Source organism: Chelonia mydas, chromosome 23, assembly GCF_015237465.2.
Source record: "Chelonia mydas isolate rCheMyd1 chromosome 23, rCheMyd1.pri.v2, whole genome shotgun sequence".
NCBI classification, from domain to species: Eukaryota; Metazoa; Chordata; order Testudines; family Cheloniidae; genus Chelonia; species Chelonia mydas.
Genome location: NC_051263.2, coordinates 10,401,909 through 10,419,726, shown reverse-complemented (window position 1 = coordinate 10,419,726; position 17,818 = coordinate 10,401,909). Strand labels below are relative to the sequence as shown.

The window sequence follows — 17,818 nt, the reverse complement described above, 5'->3', positions numbered from 1 at the left end:
AGCATATATTCCTCTAAAAATGTTTGATTCTGTACAGATATATGGATCAAGCCTTCTCCTATATTCCTGTTACGAAGACTGTGTACAATTATTTAATAACTTTATTTAGAAATGTATTAACAGCATGAAAAAAGCATATTGCCCTCTTAAGGAAAAGGCACACGTGCGCGCATGTGTGTGTATAGACATTTCTCCTTTATTCTTCTGTCATTAAGAATTTGTACAATCACTTAAAGACTGTATTTAAAAATGCACTAACTGCATAAAAAAAATTTCTCTCGAGAGGCAGCTGCAGAGGCAGAGGGGAGGGCTGGTGGGCACCAGCAGGTGCAGAGAAGGGGAGATGGGAGCGGGCAAGGTTTACCAGGGCTAGGTCCCTCCAGAGGGTGCCTGGGGCTATGAATTGTAGCAGAGGCCATAGGGTGGGGGGAGTCTTGCCAGAAGGTTCATTTCATACCTCTCCCACCTTGGGCTCCACATGAGCGCCTCTTCACACCCTTCCTGTGCTCACGTGCCTGGCCCATCATGTGTCTCACGCAGGAAAACAGCAGCTGCAGCCCCTGGCCAAGCTGGGAACAAAACCAACAGACTGGCCCACAGCAAGTCACTCCTTCCCTTCCCCACTGAGCTCTCCTTGTCAGGGAGCCACGCAGCTCACAGCAAGGTCTCTGGATATGGCTCCCAGGGACGGGGGGGCCGGGAACACAGCGCTGCTTGTCCTGCTGGGCTGGCTTGGGGGTGAGTGCCCTTTTCTCCTGCCGTTCGGTTGCACAGAGATTTCAAAAACCCTTTAAAGCATCTGCTCCTCTGGCACCTTTGCAGACTAGACGTAACATTTCCCTGGGAGTTAGGACTCGTGGGTTCTATCCCCGGCTGTGGGAGAGAAGTGGAGTCTAGTGCTTAGAACCGGGGAGGCTGAAAGTCAGGACTCCTGGGTTCTATCCCCAGCTCTGGAAGGGAAATGTCATGTAGTAGTTAGAGCAAGGAGCAGTGATTCAGGCCTCTGGGGTTTCAATCCCCCATTCTGGGATGGAGCAGGAGAGGACCAGGGATACAGGAGAGAGCCCACTGGCTCAGAGTGGGTATGTCTGCACTGCAGTTGGGAGATCTGATCGCAGCACATGCAGACATAATCTGTCTAACGAGATCATAGCAGCACCCATAACGATATCAGTGACGCTATGGCAGCTTGGGCTGTTCTGCTCCCCTCTCCCCTCAACACCAGGCCTGGGACAGGGAGGACCAGGGGGGTAAAATCCCCAGGAACTGCTCCCGCTCCCCCTGACTCCAAGTCTGCGAGGGAAGAGAAGCCTCCTTATGCAGCTACAGAAGGATCTGATGTGGGGCTGAGTGGCAAAAGGGGTGTGTGCCAAATTGTTGTGTGGCTGGGTGGGTAAAACTCCCGTGGGGTTAGGCTAGACATGGGAGTGGGGGCACACAATTCATGGATGTTGGCATGCAGTGGCGCAGAATTGTATTTCCCACGAAAAATGAGCGACACCAATGGTCACCCAGACACATACACACCGTGGGAAGTCCAAAAATCAGAAGAAAGCTCCCAACACATTATTTCTTCTCTTTTAAAAAAAAATCATGATGGCAGTTCTGCAGTCAGACTCCCCCACTGTCTTTATCATGCCTCGTGGTGTCTAGAAACCTCCCCAGTGAGATTGTCTCCCCTCAAAGGTCCTGGGAGTGGTACTGGAAATTTCAGGTGACCGTGGAACAGGTACCTTGGGTCCCAGATTTAAGCAAGCTCTACTCTTAAAGGCAATGAAGCAGCAGGAGCTGCATCATTACTTCACAGGATCACGAGCAAAAAGAAGCATGAAAAAGTTTTTAAAACCCCTAAGTGACTCCGGCTCCTCAGTTCCATTTTCAAAAGGGACTTACTTAGGCCCAGATCCTCAAAGGTATTGAAGCGCCCAACTCCCACTGATTTCAGCATTAGGGGGCACTGTGCTGCAAGAGGTAGGAGGGCGGGGGTCAGATTTCAATGGGAGTTCAGAGCCTAGGACCAGTAGGATTTGTGCCGTAGGAGCCTAAATCTCATGGGATTTTGAAAATTACACCCACAATCTGATTAAATAAATAAACTTTTTTCTGCCTGGTGATGGTAGAGTTCTGTAATCTCAAATCTCCTGGGGAGAATGTGTTCAAAGTTAGGAATTTCCTGAGACAAAGGATGTCCCGGGGGTAGGTCTCTAGATGATAAGGAAGGATCAGGTTGGAGTGCAGTGCAGCATGGATAGGTAGATCAAAACTTATCTAGGTATGGCCCAAAAACTAAATGAATACTTTGCCTTGGTTTTCAATAAGAATAATAATATGATACAAGGGCATGAAGGCAGGAATGCTGATGGAGATAGAATCATAGAATATCAGGGTTGGAAGGGACCTCAGGAGGTCATCTAGTCCAACCCCCTGCTCAAAGCAGGACCATCCCCAACTAAATCATCCCAGCCAAGGCTTTGTCAAGCCTGACCTTATAAACCTCTAAGGAAGGAGATTCCACCACCTCCCTAGCTAACCCATTCCAGTGCTTCACCGCCCACCTAGTGAAACAGTTTTTCCTAATACCCAATCTAAACCTCCCCCACTGCAACTTGAGACCATTACTCCTCGTTCTGTCATCTGCTACCACTGAGAATAGTCTAGATCCATCCTCTTTGGAACCCCCTTTCAGGCAGTTGAAATCAGCTATCAAATGCCCCCTCATTCTTCTCTTCTGCAGACTAAATAATCCCAGTTCCCTCAGCCTCTCCTCATAAATCATGTGCTCCAGCCCCCTAATCATTTTTGTTGCCCTCCACTGGACTCTTTCCAATTTTTCCACATCCTTCTTGTAGTGTGGGGCCCAAAACTGGACACAGTACTCCAGATGAGGCCTCACCAATGCCGAATAGAGGGGAACGATCACGTCCCTCGATCTGCTGGCATGAGTGTATACACATGGAAATTACCACATCTAAGGTGGAAGAAAAATTTAAAAGTGCTTAACACATCCAAATTGGGAAGGCCAGCTAACATCCATCCCAGAATACTGAAAGAACTGGTACATGAGATTGCTAGTCCACTAGCAGTATGATATAACTGGAGAATAGCTAATGTCATAACTACATTTAAGAAAGTGGGGGGGAAAGTGATTCAAGCAATTACAGACCCATTAATCTGACCTCAATAGTAGGAAAGGTTTTAAAACAAATTGTGAAGGAAAGAATACTTAAATTCATGGAGGTAAATGGAAAAGGGGCTGTAATGCAATCGGGGTTTACCAACGGTAGATTGTGCCAGACTAACCCGATTTCCTTCTTTGAGACAAAAAGAAAAGGAGTACTTGTGGCACCTTAGAGACTAACAAATTTATTTGAGCATAAGCTTTCGTGAGCTACAGATCGGATGCATCTGATTCTTTAGATAAGGGAAGTGCAGTACATCTAATATACTTGGACTTTCAGTAAAGCTTTTGTCACTGTATCACGTGGGAAATTATTAGTTAAATTAGGGAAGATGGGGATTGGTACAAGCATTGTAAGGTGGGTGAGGAACTGGATAAAGGGAGGAAGGCAACAGGTTGTGCCAAAAGGTGAACTATCAGGCTGAGGGAGGTTACGAATGGAGTTCCTCAAGGATCAGTCTTGGTATCAGTCTTATTCAATATTCTTATTAATGACGTTGGCACAAAAAATGGGAGTGCACTAATGAAATTTGCTGATGGCACAAAGTTGGAAGATGTGATCAGTACAGAGGAGGATCAGAGTGTTCTACAGAAAGATTTGGATGACCTTGAAGACAGGAATAACAGAAATGGGATGAAATTCAATCGTACAAAGTGCAACGTCATGCACTTAGAGTCTAATAATAAGAATTTCTACGACAGATTGGGGCTCATCAGTTGGAAACAATGGAGGAGGAGAAAGACCTGGGAGTGCGGCTTGATCACGGGATGACTCTGAGCCACCAATGTGATGAGGCTGCAAAAAAGACAAATATGATCCTAGGGTGTGTCAGGCGAGGCGTTTCCAGTAAAGAGAGAAAAGTATTCATGCCATTGTACGAGGCATTGGTAAGACTCCATCTGGAATACGGAGTGTGATTCTGGTCACCCATGTTCAAGGAAGATTCATTCAAACTGGTGCAGGTGCAGACAAAAGCTACTAGGATGATCAGGGTTTGGAGTGGCGATCTTATGAAAAGACACTGGAAGAGCGTGGCTTTTTCATTTAGCAAAAAGAAGGCTGAGAGGGGATCTGATTGTTCTCTGTAAAAACACTGCGGGGTAAATACCAGGGAGGGTGAAGAGCTATTGAAGACAAAGGACAATGTTGGTGCAAGAGCAAATGGATATAAATTGGCCATGAACAAATTCAGGCTGGAAATTAGAAGAAGGTTTTTAACCATCAGAGGAGGCAGGTTCTGCAACAGCCTCCCAAGAGGAGTTGTGGGGACCAAAAACTTAGTTATTGTTTTAAGAGTGAGCTGGACAAATTGTTTAGTAGGATTGTATGACAGTTTTGATTGTGGTGGTGAGAGGCAGAGCTCGGCAGCCTCTTCTGTTGCAATGATCCTAAAATCTCCAATTTCAGGGCTTCAGCTGGTCACCTGCAGTGGGTCAGGAAGGGAATTTTCCCCCCAGTGTAGTTTTGGTTGGTTGGTTGGTTTATTTGGGGGTATTTTGGGGAGTGGCAGGGTTGTAGGGTTTTTTTGGTCTCCTTCCTCTGAAGCATCAGGACTGGGCATGGCTGGGGATGGGACACAGGACAGGGTGGGCCAGGGCTCTGAGTGACACGGAGCTTCTCTCTCACAGAGCTTGGCTGGCTGGTTCTTGCTCACATGCTCCGGGTCTAACTGATCACCACCTGTGGAGTTGGGAAAGAATTTTCCCCAGGTCAGACTGGCAGTGACCTTAGGGGGGTTCACCTTCCTTGGCAGTGTGGGGTGTGGGTCACATGCCAGGATCATATGGGTGTATCTCATTTAATCAATTCCCTGCCATGACAGGGGCCTCGAGCCTTGGTGCACCTCAGTCCCTCCTAGTCTCTGCCTATGGTGCACAATAGTCTAGTCTCCCGAGGGCCGTGATACAATTTCCATTGCAGGGTTTAGTGTGCAGGTGCTGGGTGGTGCTGGTGGCCTGTGATACACAGGAGATTAGATTATCTGGTGGCCCCTTCTGGCCTTAAACTCTATAACTCTGGGCTGTGGTTCAAGTCCCTGTTCTGGCACAGATTTCCTGTGTGACCTTGGGCAAATCACTTAGTCACTCTGGATCTCCGTTACCCATCCAGCCCAAGGGGTTAACAGCCCTGCCCAGCCTTACTGGGGTGCGAATGCAAACAGGCCCAGGTGCAGAGATGGGCTTCTAGGATGACCAGGAGAATGGAGAGCTGTTCTTACTAGAGGAGACTGGAGATCTTTGCTTGTTTAGCCTAGCAAACGCAGGTTGACAGGGGATCTGATGGTTCTCTACACATACCTCAAGGGTTGGGGGAGAGAAGAGCTATTTAAGCTAATGGACAATGCTGGCACCAGAACAAATGGGGATAAACTGGCCAGGAATAAGTTGAGGCTGGAAATTAGGAGATGGGTTCTAACCATCAGAGGAAGGAGGTTCTGGAGTAGCCTCCCAATAGGGGGAGTGGGGGACAAACACTCTAACTAGTTTAAAGATGGAGCTTGACGTGTTTACAAATGGGATGATATGATGGGGGATTTGCAATAGCTGGGGATTTGACCAGATGACCCAGGAGCTCCCTTCCAGTCCTGACCTGGGTACTCACTGTGGTTTAGCATCAGTCAGTTCCTGAGGTGTAAACCAGCACTGGGTTAACTAAAGTGCTGTTTGCAAATGGAGTGAAAACCGTGCTGGTTGGCGTGTCTACACTTATCTTGGTTCTGCTTCATCCCTGTTCTGACAGTGGGAAGCTAACCCCAGAAAGGCCAAATCCAAAATAAGAGTGTCTCCACGGGATTTTGCACAGGGTTAACCAAATTCAGTCAAACTGGTGCAAACCCACATGTAGCAAAAGCCACACCCCCATTTGCCCATCAAGGAGGGCATTATGGGTAGGGCTTCTGCCACTCGCCTATGTGCTTCGAAAGGGAGGTATGTTCTCAAGAAGGAAATCTTCATATTTCTTGTGAAGCCCTTGTTGTAAATAGTCTGGGCTGCAGGGAATTTGTTACCTTTATTTGTAATTTGTTTTCCGTTGTTGAAACTCACGTCCTAAGCCCTGGCTCAGGGACAAAGGTCTGGTTGCCTCCAGGCTCCCAGGAGACAGGGAACATCCCGCTGTAAAGATACATAGACATGGAGGATGCTAGAAAGGACGTTCATGGCTCAGACCTGATCTTCCCCTCTCTGAGTCTTTATTCCCACGTTGCACTTGTAGGTTTGAGAATTTCAGAGCACGCTCAGCTCTGGCTGGTGAATGGCTCGAGTCACTGCACTGGGAAAGTCGAGGTGCTTCATAACCAGCAGTGGGGAATCGTGTGTGATGGGGGCTGGGAATTACAGGATGCCGGAGCTGTGTGCAGGCAGCTGGGCTGTGGGACGGCGTTATCAGCCCCAGGGCTGGCTGAGTTTGGAGAAGGGTCTGACCCCATCTGGCTGCCTGAGGTTAAGTGCACTGGGACAGAAACTTCCCTCTCTGAATGCAGAGCTAGTCCTTGGGGAGGCAAGAACTGTACCCACAGAGAAGATGCCGGTGTTGACTGCTCAGGTAATATTAACCCCTGTCTTATTGTGCAGGAGGTGGAGACGTTCTCCCCCCCATAGTCAGTTCTCGCCCCAATGCCCCAGAGCAGCACTGGAGGTGTTGTGCTGCTGGGAGTGGAGTGAATGACTGTAACATGTCCAACAAAGCTGTCACACTGAGGTGTGCTATGGGGCCTCAGTTTCCCTTCTGGGTGTGACCTGGGGATACTCATACATCTCTCAACTGGTGTTTCAAATGAAGTCTCCCCTTCTGCGCTTCCCATGTCCTCTCTGGTCCCTTTCCCCAGCATCACGGTCCCCTCTGGGACTCTGCTTTCAGGCTAGACAGCCCCACCCCAGCCCTGCTCCCTATGCTGAGCTCCCACATGGACCTTCCCAGCCATGTGCTGGCCTGGGACACCCCCCACTCCCTCTAAGGAAACCATGCTCAGGCCCCTCGGGAGCACTCCCAATGCTCTCCCCGTTCTGGGGTGTCCCACCTTTGGTCCAGCGGGCCCTGTGTTCTCTGCACTCAGTGCCTCCAGCTCGTGGCCAGGTGCACGAAGGGCCAGACAGCCCCTGTGATCTCTAGGGCATCGTACGGAGCCAAGGGCCAGCCCGTGAGAAGGGGAAACCACGATTCATCACCGGGTAGGATTGGAGCAGGGGAGTCGACATGGAGGTTGGATAATGGAGTCACCCCACTATGCCACAGCAATAACCACTGTCTGCCCACAACCACGCAGGCACAACACACGCTCCCCCACAGCCCTCCACCCACCTCGGCTGGTCAGAAGAGCTGGGGGACAATGGCAGGAGGGGGCCCTTTGCTGGGAGGTCGACAGCTCTCCCCACTGGATGGAGTGGGTCCCTGCCCGCTCCTAGCTCCTGTTGCAGAGGGGCTGTCCCATGCTGGCAGGTCTTCCCCCGACGGCAGTAGGGGTGCTCCCAGCATGGGTGGGATCTCTGGGCCCTGCAGCTGGTGATGTGGCTTGTTCGTTGGGTTCCTGGTCCCATCCCCATGGGCACGGGCATCTCAAGCACAGCCAAGCTAGGCAGCCTCAACTCTGCCCTGTGCTGCTGACTGTTGGGGGGCTAGAAGGGGCTTTTCACAAGCCCTCAATCTGGCTCCATACAATCCACAGAATTCCCAGCTCTGTAACATGCCCACTGGGCCACACATGCACCTGAGAGACCAGTGCTGTCCAAACCCCGCAGTCACTGCAGGGCAGAGTTAAGGTTGATTAGTGCTTAGCTGTGACCTCCCAGATCGTAACATGCTGAGCGTTCTTTGCAGTTTCACCTTAACATTGAATTTCCTGGGTTAGTGCACTTGGTTGGGGGGATAATTACAGCATCCCCCTGGAGTGGATTTTACTGGTTAGTCTTTTTTTCTCCTGGGGCGTTCGTAGGTTTGACCATTGACCATTTCAGAACACACTCAGCTCCGCCTGGTGAACAGCCCAAGTCACTGCGCTGGCCGACTCGAGGTGCTTCATGACCAGCAGTGGGGAGCCAGTGTGTGATCACAGCTGGGATATTAATGATGCCAAAGTCGTGTGCAGGCAGCTGGCGTGTGGGGCAGTATCAGTCCCAGACAAAGCTTGGTTTGGAGACGGGTCTCACCCCATCTGGCTGGATGAGATTAACTGCACAGGAGCAGAAGCTTCCCTCACCGAGTGCAGGGCTAGACTTTGGGGAGACCATAACTGTACCCATGAAGAAGATGCCAGTGTTGTGTGCTCAGGTAACCCTCACATATATAATTTCCTGCATGGTGATAGGGGGCCTGTACTGCAGGGGTGGTGGTTCAGCAGGGGGCGCTCTCCCCTCACAGTCAGTGCTGGCCTCAGTGACCCAGCCTGGCATCAGTGGGCCTGGTTTGCAAAGAATGGGGTGGGTGAGCTCACTGAGGGGCACTCTCCCTTCGCAGTCAGTGCTGGGCCTAGGTGGCGCTGTGCTGCAGGGAGCACGGCTGCAGCTCAAAGTCCTTCATTACAACTGTGACATAAAATAAAAGATAATATTCTTAATCAATACTAAGTAGCAGCTGCCCCTAATGATTTTAAAAAGAGCCAATAGACCAGCAATAGAACATATAATAATATAACAATAACAGAATATTTCAACTATTATGTCAGATCCTGACTTGTCAGTGGTAGTGGTGCATATTAGTCACTTGTACTACTGACAAGTCAAAAAATAACATACAAATAATATGCGCATGAATATAACCGCATCAGGCAGAATTTGAAACAAAAGTTTGAAATTCCAAAACAAAATAAGAAAATGAGAATTTTCTGAAACTGAATTTTTTCAGAATTTACAATTCATGGGAAATTTCAAAATGATTTGGTTTGGTCCTGCAAACTGGAATTTTCAAGTTTCAGCCACCTGTAGTTCTCATCCTGTCCTCATCGCTGATGTGGCGGAACGCCTTGCGCTAGCCGATGGCCACACTCCCCTGTGTTTGTGCTGGAGAAGGCGGGTCAGAGGTGTGCTGCTGGCACTGAGAGTGGAGGGTGTTAAGGTCTGTGATGGTTCTTAGTTCCTGAGGCAGTTTACTCTACAGCCCGAGCAAGTTCTGTCTCCAGCTTTACCCCTATGGGAGAGAGCTCCATGTTGCGAGGGAAGCGGATCCTCATTCTGGAGCTTTAGGTTAGATTAGTCCTGCTGGGCCCAGGACAAAGAGCAGGACTAAGACCCTCAACCAAGCGCTATGAGGAACTGGCATAGAGAGCCGGCTGTGGGTGTGACCTGCCCCCTAGAGGAACTTTTAGGCTAAGAATACTCGTGTCACTCAGAAATACGTCAGTTTCATGCTATCAAGAGTCATTTTAAAATATTATTTTCTAAATTAATAAAGAGATGTACCGACATCCAATTGCTGTTGTCCTCATTAGCATATGTCAGAACATAAGAACGGCCAGACTGGGTCAGACCAAAGGTCCATTTAAACCAGTATCCCGTCTTTCGACAGGGGCCAATGCCAACTGCTTCAGAGGAAATGAACAGAACAGGGAATCACCAAGTGATCCATGCCCTGTCGCCCATTCCCAGCTTCTGGCAAACAGAGGCTAGGGACACCATGCCTGCCCATCTTGGCTAATGTACAGCAGTGTGGGAAGTGATTCAGAACCCAAGATTCTTGGAAACAGGTGCCAAAAAAGGCTAAAAATGGGAAACACGCCATTAACTGTAATGAAAAGAGGCAATTTTTGAAGAGCTGCTCTGCTATGTGTCTGACACTGAGCTGCTGCAAACCGACATCGGCATTTCAACTACCCGGCACATTATCATTTCTAAGTTTCATTCATTGCCACTTTTTCATCCTTCCTTTAAAAAAATCATCGTCCGACACTCCCGCAAAGGTAGCGGCCACCTTTTCCTTTTAGCTCTGGCCTCGGTACAGCTCCGTGGTAATGCCTGTGGTGCATTGGTGGATTTGACCATTTCAGAGCACTCCCAGCTCAGACTGGTGAACAGCCAGAGTCGCTGCACAGGAAGAGTCAAAGTGCTTCATAACCAATAATGGGGAACCGTGTGTGATTACAGCTGGGACTTATGTGAGGCCGGAGTAGTGTGCAGGCAGCTGGGCTGCGGGACGGCATTATCAGCCCCAGGAAGAGCGCAGTTTGGACAAGGCTCTGACCCCATCTGGCTGAATGATGTCCACTGCACAGGGACAGAGGCGGCCATCACCGAATGCAGGGCCAAGCTCTGAGGAGTCCATAATTGCACCCACAGAAAAGATCATATTGCCTCTATATACATCCATAGTACGCCTACATCTTAAATACTGCATGCAAATGTGGTTGCCCCCATCTCAAAAAAGATATATTGGAATTGGAAAAGGTTCAGAAAAGGGCAACAAAAATGAGTAGGGGTATGGAACAGCTTCCATATGAGGAGAGATTAATAAGACAGGGACTTTTCAGCTTGGAAAAGAGACAACTAAGGGGGGATATGGTAGAGGTCTATAAAATCATGACTGGTGTGGAAAAAGTAAATCAGGAATTTTTATTTACTCCTTCTCATAACACAGGAACTAGGGGTCACCAAATGAAATTAGTAGGCAGCAGGTTTAAAACAAAGAAAAGGAAGTATTTCTCCACACAACACACAGTCAGTCTGATGAACAATTTTCCAGAGGATGTTGTGAAGGCCAAAGACTATAACAGCATTCAAAAAAGAACGAGATAAATTCATGGAGGATAGGTCCATCAATGGCTATTAGCCACGATGAGCAGAGATGGTGTCCCTAACCTCTGTTGGGGTCCCAGGGCATGGCCACTAGTTAAGTTGAGGGGATGGAAGACCATGAGTGTCGAGGAAGTCTCTTCGCTCTAGGCCGAGGTGCCCTTCTCAACCTCCCTTCACAGAATTCAGTCCTGGCTGGCCTGAGAAAGCCCTTGTACTCCCAAAATAATGCTGCAGCTGCAGATAGAGCTGTTTCGTGTAGGTTTTGCTGGCGCCAAGTTAGGATAACGGCAGGAATCAGCTACAAGTCCATAACCGCTTATTTGCCTCATTAATCGCAAGGCTAAGCAGGCTGTGCTGTTGTTTTGAATTGCTAAAATGCTTGTTAAAGGTTGCCGGAAAAAGTATTGTTGTAACCCATATAAGCAGTTTTACTTGGCTGATGTGTAATGCAATAGAGATAAGAAGTATAAAGGTATGTGACTCTGCCTGCTCAGTGTGCAGGATTTGAGATTCTTTTCTCCCTGTACCTTCTTTGGAACTTCAAATAAACTTTTCTGCTTCTCCACCCCGTTGTGTTTATTGGGTGACGCACACCAGGCAACGAACCCCTGCTGTTGCTTGCCTCTGTCACTGGGTGCCAGCAACACCTCTGTTTGCCAGAAGCTGGGAATGGGCGACAGGGGATGGGTCACTTGATGATTCCCTGTTCTGTTCATTCCCTTTGAGGCACCTGGTATTGGCCACTGTCGGAAGACAGGATACTGGGCGAGATGGGCCTTTGGTGCGACCCAGTATGGCTGTTCTTGTGTTCTTAGATTGACACGCCATTGCCACCCTTACTTCTGTGCTGTTGCTGGCAGCCGCGCTGCCTTCCGAGCTGGGCAGCCAGAGAGCGGCGGCTACTGGCCGGGCACCCAGCTCGGACAGCAGCACCACCGCCAGCAGCAGCTGAGAACTGCAGAAGTAAGGGTGGCACTGCTCTACCATGCTACCCGCACATCTGCATAATGTTTAACCTTTGCACTAGGAGAGGTGGCTGTGGGGGGGCTAAGACAAATTTTGGGATGGCTATAGCTCCCACCAGTGCTGCCCCACCTGTGTGTCTGACTGTTAAATTATAAATTGCTTTTTTGGGGGTGGGCCAGGCTCAATGTTCTGATTTGTCTGTGATTTAATGCAGCTCTTCAGCTGCTGAACGATCGAGCCCTCTAATGTTGTCTCTGACCCACCTTTAAATCTCAAGACAACAAACCTGCATGTACGAGACTGCAGTCCCCAATTTCCTTACAGTGGTGATAATACAAATGTATATTTCATTTAGGAACAAGGATCACTGCATAATACATCTACAATACATTTTGAAGTAAATACACTACCTTGTGACAGAAAGGTGTTTGTAATTGTTCTAAAACGCTAGTTTTAAGTTATATATTTTATAGAAGTTGCTCTCTGTTTTGCCCATGTACTCACAACCCCCGCGTAATAAACTCACAACCCCTTCAGGAGTTGTGACCCCCCAGTTTGAGAACTGCTGGCATAGGCACCCCTACTTCCCCTGGGGGATCAGCAGACAAACCTGCTCTGCCAAAGGGATCAGTTTTGGCTGGTTTGGGGTTATAATTCACTTTCATATTGAATGTTGAAATGTTCTTTCCTTATTCCATGAGTAAGGGGCAGTAAAGGAACTTAGTCTGCCCTGATTAAAGGGGGGTCCCCTTACACTGAACCTCACCTGCCAACCATGAGGCAGGGATGCCAAATCCCTGTAAAAGGGAGGGGAGGGGTTGTTTTGTGTTGTCCGCAACAGAGATGATTGGGTTCAGTAGAGAGTTCTTGTTTCTGGTTGCTAGAGCAGAAGTCACTGGTGAGTAGGTCGAGGGGTTAGGCCTGAGACCCAGTGTGGGGACAGTGCTGCAGTGAAGATGATGAAAAGTCTCCTGGTGAAATCATTGAGAGCGGGGCTAGGTGGGGGCCCTTGGACCGTGGTGCTGCAGAAGGGGTAGTAAGCAGCAACGGCAGAGCTGAGTGGTGACAGAGATAACAGTGACTGTAGCAGAGTTCGGTGGCAGAGTTAGCAGTGGCCGTGACCCAGCTGCCGAGGTGCATGGCTGCAGCATGATGCTCAGAGCCCCCCTCCCACGCTTTCAGGGGTGGGAGGTGAACCCACGTGAACACACCTCTGAACTCTGGGCCCTCCCTGACCAAGGACAGCCAACTGTGAGTGGGGTGAAGCAAAGGGCAAGGGAAGGGGCATGTTACAGGGATGTTTGCTCCTCAGACACTGCACGGTGGGAAACTGAGGCAAAGGACACTGCCCGCACACTGTATGGCACCCACCCTTACCCAGTTCCCAGAGCTCGGGGCATACTCTTTTACAAGACCTTTTATCAGTGAAAGAGTCTTACACAATAATATCCTTACCCTCTAGTTATTAACAGTCACCAAGCAGAATACACATGCTAAGCATACAATGCTGACACACAGGCGGACTTTCCCTGTTGGCCAGGCCAGGTTCATCTCATCTGGGTTCTGGTTGCTACACACCAAGGTTGTGAGTTCTTCTTCCAGGTCTTTCCTTCTTATTCTTCTTTTCCTTTCCCTTTCTTTTCCCCAGATGGTCTCCTTCTTGGATCTCAGTTTTTATAGTGAAACTTTGAGTCCCGCTTAGCTCTACCTCAACCATTTTACTAAACTATTACAAAATAATTCTTTGACCAATCCTAACATTTTGTGAAACATTTCTTTAACCAATCATACTCCACCTTCTTAGTTGATTTAAAACATGCAAAATTAGTTAGATAACAGACAGAAACAAAGAACCAGACAGAAGCCATACAGAAAAACAGTAGAGAAGCGGGGCCCATAAAGACAAAACAATAAAGAAGTAGAGATTTCACACCCACAACCGTTGATGAGTGTTTCCTTGTCAGACAGAATGCTGTCAAACAAAGTTTTCTTTAAACATCTTAAGATCTGTTTCATTATCTAGTGAGGGTGGGCACTATTAGGACAGAATCTCCTTCTTAACAGAACAATATTACATTGTTTTAATGTAATTTAGATGGAATGTGAGGATGTGACTTTCTGCTGCTTGGTTCATGGCTGCTGCTCTCGTAATATGGCTGCCGGAAAAGGCGTCAGACCTCACAGTGCTGTGGGGTGGGCGGATGTTTGTGTAACCCACAGACCTCCCGGGTGCGGTGTTGTGTCCCATCTAGTGGCACCGATACCAGAGAGAGAGAGAAGGAGAGAGAGAGAGAGAAAGAGAGAGATTTGCTTATGGTTGCATTCTTTCAAATCAGGGTTGTGTTGTTTCCCCAAATTAATGCTGGGTTCCCTTTTAATAGAAGTTTTCTTTTTGTTATACACAAACTCCATGCTTGCGAGTGGAAAGTATTGCCTCTTAGAGGCACTCGGGGCAGTACTGGGTTTACAATGGTAGAGGCACCCATATCGTGACCCTCCCCCCAGCTCCACCCACACTCAACCTCTTTTCCCCCAGGCACTGCTCACCGCTTGCTCCTCTCTGCCCCCTCCTCCCCCAGGGGGCCTCAGGGCGAAAGAGACCGAGCAGGATGAGGCCTCAGTGCTGAGTGCAGGTGGGGCCTCAGGGGGAAGAGGCTGTAGCGGCAGTTGCTCTGTCTGTGCAGTTGTCTGAATCCATAGTCCTAGGGTCATCCTTGACTGTTGCAGTACCTCATGCTGTGGCTGCTCTTCTGTTAAAATCTGAGACTCAACATCTGTCTACTTCTCACCTCACCAAATACGAACTTGTTCTGCTATCCTTGTCTCATATTACCCTGACGCACTGTCCCATTTTAAATCCGGCTTCCTTATTGCCAGAGGATGGAGAGCCCCATGATTGTGTGTCTGTGATTTCTATCCTTACCCATCCAAGGGAAGACCTCATGGATGTGCCTTTATAGACCCCTGAACCCATTTATTTTGTAGATGGCTCTTGTTTGCGAAAATCTAAGGGAAATATGGTTGCTGGCTATGCAGTATGCTCTTTGTATTCTGTCATTGAAAGTGCCCTCCTTCCCTCTGTATTTTCAGCCCAGGTTGCCGAACTCGTTGCCTTGACCCAAGCCTGTATTTTGGCACAGGATCAAGCTGTTACTATTTATACTGATTACCGCTACACTTTTGGAGTAGTACATGACTATGGTGAACTGTGGAAACACAGAGGCTTCCTTACATCCTCTGGTTCCCCTATTAAAAATGGCACATATGTGTCTGCTCTTTTGGATGCCCTTCTGTTGCCCAAAGCTGTTGGTGTTGTAAAATGTATTGCTCACCAACCCCTCATGATGAAGTTACACGTGGAAATGCTTTGGCTGATTCAGCAGCCAAAACTGTGGCCCTTTCTCCCTCTTAGGCTGCGTACACTCTTGCCATGATTGAGCAACCTCTGCTGGCCTCCCCTGAGGACCTTGCCAAGATCTAGGACGTGGCACAGAAAGCCAAAAAATGTTCTTGGAGTGTTGCTGGATGCACTTTGCTCCCTGATCACCTGTGGCGCTACCTGGACAGCCGCCTGGTTGCACTGAAGGTGCTCTTGCCCTACTTTGCTTGCGTGCACCACACAATGGCACACGTGAGCAAAGGGAGGGATGATTGCTGCAGTTAAACAAGACTGGTATGCACCAAATTTTTCCTCTGTAGCCCAACATTACTGTCGACAGTGTGCAATCTGCAAGCAACATAGTGTTGGAAAAGCAGTCAAAGTTAGAAAGGCAGCGCATCCCCCTCCTTGGGGACCTTTTGTAAATATTCAGATTGATCTTATTCAAATGTCTAAATGTTGTAATTATGAGTATGTGAATAAGTATTAGTTGATGTTTTTTCGAGCTGGGTTGAAGCCTTCCCTTGAAGGAGGGCAGACGCCAAGTCTGTTGTGAACATTTTTCGTAAGGATCTTGTACCACGATTTGGCGTACCTGTTGGTATCAACAGTGATCGGGGTACTCATTTTACTGGACAGATCGTAAAAGAGTTATGTGCAGCCTTGCAGAGCCAACACAACCTCCACTGTCCCCACCGCCCTCAGTCTGCCAGGACAGTAGAATGCCAGAATGGGATTCTGAAAAACAAACTGGCCAAGATCTGTGCAGAAACAAACTTAAAATGGCCAGATGCCCTTCCATTAGCATTAATGAGCATGAGGGCCACCCCCAACCAAAAGACTGGACTTAGCCCTCATGAAATCCTGACAGGGAACCCAATGCGACTTCCAGCAGTGCCTCCTCTGGCCCTCGCCCAGAGGGACATTCATTTGATGGATGATACAATGCTTAATTACTGCCAGGCATTAATGAAATGTGTTAGGTCTCTTTATTCACAGGTGAAAGAAGCACTTCCCAAGGATCCTGAGCAACCCTGTCATTCATTGGAACCAGGAGACTGGGTCTACATAGAGGTCCATCAACGAAGGACTGCTCTAACCCCGCTCTGGAAAGGCGCTTATCAAGTTCTGTTGACTACCAACACCACCGTGAAGTACCAAGGACTGACTGCCTGGACCCATGCTTCTCACTGCAAAAAGGCCCCACCGCCTCGAGATGATTCTGCTCCAACTGCTGATCAGCCTGTCTCTCCTTCTGGTACCTCTTTCCCACCTCCTGGACAGCAGGAAACAAAGACAAGGTGAAGTGCTAGTAACCGCTCCCTTGTCCACTAATGGAACCACCATATATCCAGCATCTGTTTAAGGAACCAAACCACTACAGGGGGATGTGCTGGTATCCTCTCCCCTGCATGATCCTGTACCATGACTACTCCGGGAAAGACGAAGGAACACTCGCTCCGCCGAAACCACCAAAGTCCATGGATTCCTGACTACAAAAGACATTAAGAATTGGCTCTGGTGGTGGGAACGGAATATTGTACATTGGCAGGGGACCGTTCTTGGGAATGTGGCGGGGTTGAGTGGTGGTTTGGGTTTCTTCCGGGGGCTGGGCTCTGTACTTATGGACAAGTACCATCAGAATGCACTGCCCTCCCTAATTGGCTTCCAGAGGACAAATACCAAAGGTGCCTTGCTGCCATGAGCACTGCCCCCGCCAGCTCCTCCACCACCACTACCGCTCCTGTAACTTACCCAAATATCAATAATACCATATATTCTGATGAAAACCAATGGCCAAGGCCTTCACATCTTAGTGATTTATTTAAATATTGCTTGGAAAATTTATTTTTTAAGGTTCAGAATATCTCATACAGGCGAAAAATTGAGTGGAAAACAGACGGGTCAGCAGAGATAGAAGTATATGATATAACTACAAATGAGTTTCAAGAATCCGTCATTTCCGTCTGATGGAAAACTGAAAAATGTCATTGAATTTGACATTTTATGGTGGAAAATGTCTATGTCGATAAAAATACATTTTCAGATGAGAAATTATTTTTGGTTGTAAACTTTCAACCATCTCTAACATTAATCTTATTAAGTTAGAATTCACTGTTTATATTTTGGGAAGGTTAAGAAGTGCTGAATATAATTATTTACAGTTGGATTAATGTGAAAATCCGTTAAAATCAGGAAAACACCACATCACTGGTACACCTGCAGATGGATGAAATAAAACAATGTTCAGTGTGAGACACAAAGTCAGGGCCCGGTTCTTCTAGCAATTTCAGTGTTTTACTCTCCACAATCAAGTTTAAGCCAAGAGAAAATCGGCACTTCAAATTGAGATCTAGATGATGATTTGGCTGACAAATATCAGGGACAAAACCTGCCCAAGGTGAGTATCTAGAAATGGTCAAAAATGGCGGGGGGGGGGGGGGGGCGGCACACATATTTTATTAAATTTTCATTTCTGCTTTTTCGAAATTTTTGAAATTCTGACTAACTTCAGCCAGTTTTATCACTAACTCGTCCCATGCCCCCCATTTCTTCTCAAACTTCTGGAGGAT

At 48.1% G+C, this 17,818-nt stretch overlaps 1 pseudogene; it reads left to right on the top strand.

Annotated features, from left to right (window-relative positions):
* Positions 1-6,310: 6,310 nt before the first annotated feature.
* On the top strand, positions 6,311-15,347 carry LOC122463694 (annotated as a pseudogene).
* Positions 15,348-17,818: the final 2,471 nt, after the last annotated feature.